Source organism: Equus przewalskii, chromosome 7, assembly GCF_037783145.1.
Source record: "Equus przewalskii isolate Varuska chromosome 7, EquPr2, whole genome shotgun sequence".
In the NCBI taxonomy this organism is placed as follows: domain Eukaryota; kingdom Metazoa; phylum Chordata; class Mammalia; order Perissodactyla; family Equidae; genus Equus; species Equus przewalskii.
Genome location: NC_091837.1, coordinates 62,898,977 through 62,909,954, shown reverse-complemented (window position 1 = coordinate 62,909,954; position 10,978 = coordinate 62,898,977).

Sequence of the window (10,978 nt, the reverse complement as noted above, 5' to 3'; positions counted from 1 at the left end):
CTGCCCTCTGAACCTGGTTTCAGCATCAACAAATGGAGAGATGATCTATCATATTGCTTGGCACATGGTAACTAATTTATACATATTTGTCTATTTGGATATATTCACTGTAATAGACCCTAACATTAAACTCTTCCTGGCATCTCCAGCCTCCAGATTCTTTTGCTCTGCAGCCTAGCCTGGAATACCTCACTCATATAGTATTTTGCTTCTACCTCAAGGACAGCAGTTATCCCATTGTGACCTGACAATCAACTGTGTACATATGGGTGGAATCCCAAGAACCCAGCACAACCCTGAGTTCATGCTCAGCAAATGATTTTTAATGCAAGGCTCCTCTTTTTCAAGCGCATAGATTCCATAGTGAGTTCAACTGAAATATATCAAGGGCCAATACCTTGGATATATTCTTATTCTAATATATAGATTCAACATGATTTCGAGTCAGATAGAGCTGAGTTCCAATCCTGCCTCTGGTTGATAGCTGAACAATTCGGGTCAAGTTAACCTCTCTGAGTTTATATTTTCTTAGCTATATAACCAGAGCACCAGTACCCACCTTGTAGTTTTCTGACAATCAATGAGTGCTGCACAGTGCCTGGCACATGGAGGGGCCCTCAGCCCATGTTAGTTTCCACCCTAATCAACTTCTTCACATGGCTCCTGAAATCAAATCAGGAGTTACAAGTTGAATCAGCCAAGCATCTCGACTGAGGGGTCATTTTCATCAGCAGCATCATGGTGATAAACCAAAATGTCATTTGTACTTTGAGGTGAGATGCACAGAGAGGGTCAGTGCATAAAAATAATGGGATATACCTTTCCTTTCAGAAAGAAATGTATTGTTTCACTAGGTGATAATACCATGCTTCTTTTGTAGCACTGGGCTGAAGTGTAACAGTATTTTTTTTTCAAAAGTATATTTTCCTGACCAAGTGGGTGCATTCTGTCAGGCAGGGCAGCTGCTGACAGCTAGGAAAGGAAAAGAAAGGAATTATGCAGACATTTGGCAGTGTAAATGTTAGGACAACTCAACTGTATGTGTGTTCAGGAGAGTTCAGCAGCTTAGGTGAATGCAACTCCAAGAAATAAAATGACAGCTTCCCTTAACCATTATGCTAATGGACAGTATGGGGGTGGGGAGTGTTTCTGTTACAGCAGACACTTGGGAGACAAGACTTCTGGGCTCACATCCTGCTCCCAACAACATCTCGCACTGTGATCCTGGGCAAGATGCTGAGCTTCGCTGTACTTTAGTTCTATTTCTCCATCTACAAACCCAAGCTAATAATAGTACCTCTGCTGCAGGGGTGGTACAAAGATTAATGAATTAATGAGAAGAACATACTGTGGAGAGAAGGCAGGCTGTAGCAATGTGGTCATTTCCACAAATCTCTGATTTGCACGGGGGCTGCTACAGCAGCTTTTCTGAATGTTATGCTCATTCCCCTCTTCTTCCCCGATAATGAACTTGTACATCCCATTTCTGCTCCTGCGAGATATGGATGCTCTTGTCCAGGCAATGATGAGTTCTCCATGGCCTCCAAGCCTGGGTGCAGTGTGAAAATGATAAGGAGAGAAGAGCCTGAGTCATAGCATGATGGGAATTGGAGATAGATATGAAAGATGAAAGAGCTTTAGCTTTAAAATAAATAAATAGCTTAACCATCTTCACAATTTTGCAGTTCTATCCAAAAGAACAATAAGCAGTGATGAGTGGGAATATTTTTATAAAATGAGTGTCACAATGCAGAGAATATGAAAAACTTAAATTAAATCTCATTTTCAAATTTAGTCATGACGTATTATGCCAAGAAGCAGTATGTTGTTTTATATATTAGGGTGTAGGGTAAGATGGTTCCACTACTACAGTATTTTGCCTGGCTTCCTGCCGCCAGCACAGGTCAGAGTTAAAAAAAAAAAGTAGCAAGACAACTAATGTCAGGTGTAGATAAAAGCATCAGGCATTCTAATACAATCTTAGGGCTGGGAAAATTAAATCAAAGCCAAACAATCAACAAACGAAAATTTAGTTTTCAGACTATGGTATGAAAAAATTTTATCAAACAGTCAGAAAAAGACAAGTAATTAATTACGTTATATACATGATTCCATTCATTAGTCTTCCAATGTGGAAAGTAAATTTATGATCCTACTTTTTAAAGACAGAGAGACTGATGTTCACAGATTTAATGATCTTGTTCAGAGTTACAAAGCTAGAGCAGTGAGCTGGGCTTTGAACCCAAGTATCAGTCATGTCAGTATCTATGTTTCAACTGCCTTTCCCCAACTTTCTGCAGAGAACAGGCTTATAGCTTAGGACAAAAGAAATTATCTGTTAGATGCTACATTGTCTGTTGCAAATGCATCCAAGTATCCATCCATTCATCCAACCATCCTAAGTATTTGGCAAACACCATCAAGGGACTGTGATCAGTGCTAGTTTACAGAGTGCAGCCGGGGTAAAGAAGAATGCACCCTTTTCCTGAGTCTAGCAGGCAGGACTCAGAATTGCAAAGGGAAGAGCGTGAACAGGAGCATCACAACCCAGCAGAATTTAGCTGTTTCCTTAGAGTAGTGGCTGCTTGAACATTGCTGGTGCAGTGTCTCTGGGGCCTGAGGTTTTCATCTCTGCTGGAAGAGGATTCCAGTTCAACCCATCCCATCTAGGGTAGAGATGCTAAGATAACAGGTCCTCCACTATTAAGCAGATCTGAACACTCTTTGTATTGCTGTCATTTGCAAATGAGCCTGGAGATAGGAAATCCCAAGATGTAGTATAAAGGCTATAAAAAGCACACGTTACCTGTGTGCCAATTTTTCATAGGCAAACTCTATGCGCTGTACCCACGTGGTTTCCTGTGTTATTTAGGATCATCACAGATGTATTTGAACACGGTAGAGTAAGGGGAATGAAATTTTCCACCATTGCGTATCTGGGATTAAATAAACATCAGGAAATCCAAATAGCCCTCATTGCCTAAAACGATGAGTACAGTAAAATGACTCAATAGAATTCCTTCCACATTAGCCTTACCAGTGGACACCAGTTTGCCAACACTCTTCTTTCTTGAATTCAGCACTTTTTTAACTGTTCTACTTACCTGACACAGAATCAGCTACTCTCTGTATGATTCCTATCTTTCTTCATTGCTGTCTTGGCTCTAGCTGCTATAACAAAATACTATTACCTGAGTGGCTTTAAAACAACAGAAATATACTTCTCACACTGGGAAATCAAGGTCTGAGATTAGGGTGCTAGCATAGTCAGGTTCTGGTGATGGCTCGTTTCTGGGTTGCAGACTGCTGACTTCTCCTTGTATCCACAAGGTGGAAAGACAGCTAGCTAGCTTTCTGGCCTCTTCCTATAAGGGTGCTAATTGCATTCATGAGGGCTCCACCCTCATGACATAATCACCTCGCAAAGGCAACACTTCCAAATGCCATCACTTTGGGAATTAGATTTCCACATATGAACTTTGGGGGGACACATTCAGTCCATAATAGTTGCTATTCAAATTTTGAATTATTCAACTTTGGCACTGTTATTTCATTTGTTATGTGTTTATACCTTAGATCCCAAAGCAAACCTACGTGGACTTTATGTCAGAGACTGCGTCTTATGTATCTTATTCCCTCTCACTCCCTGTATGCTGTATGCCTTGAATATTGAAGGTGCTTAAAATGTTTACTTCTTAATTCATGCAATTAATGAATCTACCTGATGCTGAGGCCTGGCTTCATGTGAAATTCTGACACTAGCAAAGTATGTCTTTAGTGTTCTTTCATCTTGCTTTCAAGCGCCACTATTTCTTCACATAATTCTTCCAACAACGTTCTGGTTGCCGAGGAGGTGCTCCGACCAGGTCGGAACTGCAAACTGTTATGAAAGCAATCCTGATCACCATCTTAGCATTTTCTTATCAAAAGTTGTGAGTGGTCTACTCATTCATCCATTCATTTGTTCACTCACACATTTTTTTTTTTATGAGAAAATTATGTTTTGTTCATAAACAATTTAGTGCCTACTACTATGTGTTGGGCTAGTCCTAACTAGCTAGTCTAACTAGATACTGGGGATTCAGTGGTGGGTAAGAAAGAAAATCATTGCTGCCCTAATGGAGCTTATGTTCTAGTGGCAGAGGCTGACCCTAAATATTCAAAATATCCATGAGTAACACCATTCCAGATGGAATGAGCACCAGGAGCAAAATAGCAAGATAGAGAGGAGACTAGAGAGATCCAGAAGGTCTCTCCAAGAAGATGACATTTGAGCTGACACATGAGTGACGAAAGATGTGCCGTGCAATTACCTGAGGGAAAATCCTTACGTAAATCTCAGAATTTGGAAAAAAAGAAACAAGGCAGGTGTAGCCAAAGTATAATTGATGAAGTGATGTTATAAACTTGGAGATAGGTTTGTCTAAGCCAGCAGGAATCAGAGCATGCAAACCTTGCAAGCGATGGCAAGTTTTTATAATAAGGGCCTGAGGGCTGATAAAAAGGTTTAAGCAAGCAGATGAGATGATTGGATTTATAACTTTAAAAGATGTCTCCGGCTGCTGTTTCCATGGGATCATTTTTTTCTAAATTGCATTATAAGAACTAATGAGTAAATAGAAAATTTACTTTACAGAAATTTTCTTTAAGGCCAGATTTGTTAACCTACTCTTTTGCAAAAAGTCAGAGGATCTTATCAAAGAAAACATTTAGCAAGCTCACAATAGCCTGTATCGTAGATGTACGCATCTGGAATACACGTCTGTATTCTACATGTGTCTGTAACTTTTTAAGTTTGCTGTTTGACTTTCAACACGTTGCAAACTCTCTGGGCCTGAAAAATGAGGAAGTTTGAATGAGATGATTTCTAAGATCTCTTTCAGCTCTAATATTTTATGACCATGAAATTAGTGCATTAGAAACTGATTAAAATCTAAGAAGCTATAAAATATCCTTTCTCTTCAATCTTGTGAGAGAAATGAATCAGAGATATTACTACTATTCATGATGATCAACATGTGTGCAACGTTTTATAGTCTGTAAAAGATACATCCATTGTACCTTTTGAAATCACATAATACCGAGAAGTAGGTATTATGATTATCTCTATTTTACAAGTGAGAAAATTGATGTTCGGAGAATTGTTTGTTGTAAAGAAGATAAACAACTAGCTAGTAAAAGAACCAAGAGCAGAACCAGGCATTCACTGCATAGACAAATGAAGAAAATTTTACTTTGTGTTTCCGTCATGGATTTTGATGGCTCTATGGGCTTATCTAGAAATTACCTCTCAACTTCCTTAGCAAACAATCACACCTGGTTTATTTTGTTACTTACTTATTAACAGTTAGAAACTCTGCTCTTTCTTACTGTTCAAAACATATGAAAGCATGAAGTAAGGATAGCTTTGTTAAACCCACACTATTGGTCAAGGTCTAACCTACTTGTTCTCCGTTATTAATGTTAAACTCATCGATGAACTAATTTAGACAATTGCCAAAGTTTTACTCTTTTCTCTGTAGAGGGACAGGTTTCGAGTGTAGGAAAAAGACACCTATGTATCTTTTTTGAAGTTTTATTTTGCTTGAGGGCCCTCCTGGCTCTACCTTGCTCATGCGTGTTGGTGTGTGCATACAGACACACCCCTCCACCACCACCATTTCAGACTTGGTCAGCCTGAGTGATAGCAGAGGCCTGCCACTCTCTTCTCTGTGACAAAGTCCCTGCCAGTTGAGATTGGAAGAATTTTTTTGCATATTTTCCCTATCATCCTTCCTTCTTTCCAGGTACACTTTTAAAATTTTCACTGCACGCCTTAGCTGCTGTTTGGATACTAAACTGTTGTCTTCTAACTACCCCACAAATACAAACTTTTTATCATGTAGATCACATACATCATTATATTTATATGACGGATCCAAACTAACAGAAATCAAACAAACAAGAAGCCTTATATAAAATCATACAAGGATTGAGTCCAAATTACATTAGAATCACCCAGAAGAGTTTGGCAGTGGAAATATTTCAAGGATAAACTTGTTGAAACGGCTTACTTCTGACAGTCCTTTCTGGCTGGAAGTTCAGCGGTGTCTTCCCCACCCCCTCTCCCTTTCCTTCCTTCATGTCAGACTGGGCCATGTTTGAAATTCCTGGGCCCACCACGCTCGTGCTGTCTTTATATATACACTCCTCTCTCCTGAGGAAGGATTTCAACTTCATGGCAAAACTGAAGAAAGCATGTCAGAATGCTGTCGGAGAGAGAACCTTCTTTGCTACAACTGTTTTTGGAGGCCAGCCAAAATTTCCCTTCCTGGCTTTTACTCTTGACACTATCTCCCCACGGAGTAGAAGGGATATTTTAGCAACTGGCAGGTTTTAACAGTGCCCCTCAATGCCAGCATGGGCAGTCCAGAATTCAGAGCACTGACTCTATCTTCATGTCGGTATTAAATAAGCATGCCATTTAAAGACAACGCCGGGCAACTTTTCTTTTGAGGCTGTCTGGGGAGATTTTTAAAAAATTTTATTTTATAAAGGGTTTTATATAAGACATCAAATAGTTATGAGGAACGTGGCTGTGCTTTTTATAACACAAGAAAGGTTAAGAGCAGAAATTTTTATAGACACTGTAAGAACTTTCAAGGGACTAAAAAGCTCAGTGGCCTCTGAAGACAGATTTCACCTTCAGGAAGAGGATTCAAGTTCACGAGAGGATTCAACAAGTTACAAGGGGTGGGATCCCTGGCTAGGTCCCTGTTGTTGGTTGGGCTTTCCTTCTGAAATCCACTTTGCCATTAATTGAAAGAGGACTGTTTCATGTGAAAAGATTTTGTAACAACACAGCATACATGGTGCTGGTGTCCGGGAATGGTCAAATGGTATGATTTAGGCTCTGGATTTGCTTCCAGAAAAGTGTTATTCTATTTTGGGGGTCCTCAGTGCCCCAAACTAAAGGTAACTGTGCTGCATGTGTGCATAGAGGTATTTCTTTGCAGAATATTGTTTTCTGGATCATTTTTTAAACTCTCCTCTAGGCTGGAGGCTCTTGTGTTGCACTATGGGCCACACATAGGAAATAAATACTAGGTAGGTGCAATTCCCTGAAGCAGGCAGAAGAGCTAGATGCAGAGAAGACAATCTCCAAGATAAAGAATGGATTGAGCAAGAAGGTAGGGTAGAAGTGAAAGACAGGGGATGGAAACTAAGAAATGCCATAAGAGATTAAAAATTGAGACCATTAAAATCAAATTGTATACAGTTAACTGGCATGGCTGTTTCACTAAGGATATATTCTCCGAAACTGAGAAGGCATATTCTCAGAAGTCAAGAGTTACATGCTAATTACATAATTTGAACTCAGCCTTCTGTCCAGCAGGAATTCAATTATAAGGAATATTTAACCTAAGACTTTGGCCAAATTAGTAGCCTGTGATTTTGGCCAAGACACAAGCAAAGAATGAGTTAAATTAACTAAACTGAACTCATTGCTTATTCAATCCCTGGAATTCTGATTCCAGAGGAGGATCTGTTTAGTGACAGCTACAGTGTCTCTAAACTACAAGTCCAGGAGGCTGATACGATTTCTCTTCATCACCTTTCCTAGATCTAAAGACATCCAGACTGGAAACCAGATGGCTTGGATTGTTTTCTGGAAGGAAGAGAACTTGTAGAGAAGAGAAATTTCCTGCACATGCATAAAAGAAGCTCTCTGCACAGGGGCGGCTCTACAGTTCTGTCTTTACCAATGATCTTCTCCAACCCCAGGTCTCCACCTTCTCCTCTGTTTTTCAAAAGTTCTTCAAGGACTTGGACATGTTTTACTTCCAGCATAAGCCATGCCCCAATAATTTCAGCTCATATTGGTTTCTCCCTACTCAACGTCCTTATAGTGATACTCTTTCTGTAATCTGTCCCTGGGTTGTGTGCTGTGGTAACTTTTTTCATTTGAACCAGAAATTACTTGTTTGCTTTGATATTGTACTTTGGCTCCAGCAATAGAAATCCCATTAGGTTTGTTGGTAACCACATCACTCTTTTGTCCCATATTAAACACACTGTCTCCTCATATTTAGGATTTTTTATAACCTAATGATAAAAATAATATGTGATTATGTGAGAACATTTGAAAAACACAAAAAGAAATACAGAAAAATAAGATAATTTATAACTCTATTTTCCAGAGACAACTATGTTAAATTTATTGTATTTATTTCAAGGTTTTTTTCTGTAAATGTGTCTAGGTTTCTATGTATGTGTACATACATATTTATAATTAATCTATAGACATAGAACCATGTATGCATGTATATTTTCTTAATAAAATTCAATCTATATAATATATATTTTGATATTGAAATATAAACATATATTTTAACAAAGATAAATTTATATGTGTAAATGCGTTTGTATTCCATTTTCTATTCAGAATTTCATCAAATAGATATTTTTAGACTAAATTTTCTTCCTTTTTATTACCTTTCAAAAAACATGTCATTAAAAATTATTCTAACAGAAGGTGTTTTCGTTTAATTTAACCATTTTTCCTCTCACTAGCACATAGGATGCTCCCATTTTTTGTCTTTTGCTGATATAGATAACGCTTTGATAAACAATCCTATAGATGGATTTGACATGCATAGTATCTTTTGAATTAAGTTTCATTTTATTATTACTGGTAAGGTTGACTATTGTAATTTACTTTCTGGTTTATTTGAATTCTGCCAGGATATTGTCAGTTCATGCCTTTCATCTGCTTTTCTATTGTTTTCCTTTTTGAAATGTCTGTACATGTCTTTAACTCATTATTTTTTTATTTTTGCTATTGATTTGTAAAAACACATTTATATTAAACATTTTCTTGTTTATCATTGCTTTTAATTTGGCTTATGATGTTTGTTGAATTTCAGAAGTGTTCTATTTTTGATACAAACACACTGATTGTTTCTCACACCCCCAAATGGCTTTTCTTTCATAAACTTTATGCTTGGAAAAATCTTTCTCATCTTAGGAAAATATTGATATTCTCTGAATTTTTTTCTAGTTCTCTGTTGTTTTATAAAGAGAAATATTTAACACTTTGATATACCTAGAGTTTTCTAATTCACATTCTCAATGGCAGTTATAAAATAAAATAACCCATCTTTTTGTCATTGATTTGTAATGCTGTTTTTATTTTTCTTCGCTTATTGCTATTATTCTGTGTAGTTTTTTTCCCTCCATGGGAGAACTATTTGTCAATCAAAATATCTGTCAACAGAAAGTATGGCTGTAGCCATTGGTCCCATTCTATCAACTTGAGCAGTGGCCAACTCTCTTGGAACCTACAGTTGGGCTTCAGGCGCATACTCCTGCTCCTTGGCTCTGGAGGTCAGATTGTCATCCAAAACTCTTTGACCTTCCCCACTGCCTGGCTCATGCTCTGAGGTATGTGAAAATCTACATGTTATAGGAAGCCTTGCTTTTAAGACTTCTTTTCTTTCCTTAGCTCATCCATTCATCTCAGTGTTTTACTCGTAAGTGGATTAGCTCTGTCTCTTAGGATGCAGTTGAGGCTGCCTATACTTATCCTTGAAACCATTCTCTAGCCTTTTCAATCCCCGTCGACCCCCAGTTTTCTGGTTAGTCTGGCTCCTTTATTTATAAACCTAGATGACCAATATTATTCTGATGTATTGACGCCCACCCACTCTAGCTTTTTTTTGTAGGGCATGCTACAGAGCTATGCTATCCAGTATCGTAGCCTTTAGCTCCATGTGGCTATTGAGAACTTGAATTGTGGCTAGTCTGAATTGAGATGAGGTTTAAGTGTAAAATACACAGTGGATTTATCAAAAAGTGTAAAATATCTCAGTACTTTTCCATGTAGATTATATGCTGAAATGATAATATTTTGGATATATTGAGTACTGTAGACCAAAGGCTTGTGTCCCCTCAAAGTTCATATATTGAAACCTAACCCCTAATGTGATGATATTTGGAGATGAGGCCTTTGGGAGGTGATTAGATCATGAAAGTACAGCCCTCATGAATGAGATTAGTGCCCTTATGAAAGAGGCCTCAGAGAGCTCCCTCATGCCTTCATGTGAAGATACAGCAAAAAGACGGCTGTCTATCAAGGAGGAAATGAACCCTCACCAGGCACCAAATCTGCCATCAGCTTGATCTTGGATTTCTCAGTCTCCAAAACTGTGAGAAATAAATTTCTGTTGTTTATAAGCCACCCAGTCTATGATATTTTATTATAACGGCCTGAACTAAGACAATTAAGTTAATAAAACTGTATTCTAAAAATTAGGTTTTTTGTTTCTTTTTACTTTTTTAGTGTGATTACTATAAGTTTTAAAATCAACTGTGACTCACATTTGTGGGTTGTGTTATATTTTTGTGTGTGTGTGTGTGTGTGTGTGTTTTTTTTGGAGGAAGATTAGCCCTCAGCTAACTACTGCCAGTCCTCCTCTTTTTGCTGAGGAAGGCTGGCTCTGAGCTAACATCCGTGCCCATCTTCCTCTAGTTTATACGTGGGACGCCTACCACAGCATGGCTGCCAAGCAGTGCCATGTCCGCACCCGGGATCCGAACCAGCGAACCCCGGGCCGCCGAGAAGCGGAACATGCGAACTTAACCGCTGCGCCACCGGGCCGGCCCCGGGTGTGTTATATTTTTATTGGACAGCACTGTATTAAGAGAAAATCTTCCCATGTTCTGGCAAAAGACCGACTGCCAATTTTTCGTGGTATGAGGGTGTGTCCTAAATCTTCATAAATTGATGCTTAGGGGAGACCATATTCCCCTCAAGTATGTTCTCTTAATGCTGGTTTCTGTTGTATTGGTTAAACAAAGTGGCTATGTGATCCTGCCTCTCTCTGCCCCTAACTAGGTGCTCAGCATCGTGAGTGTGTGTGCGTGTGGCTGCATTCTTTCAGCATAATTTGGTAATGGATAGAGAGATGTCTTTTAAATTCCTTCAATTGGATGCCAA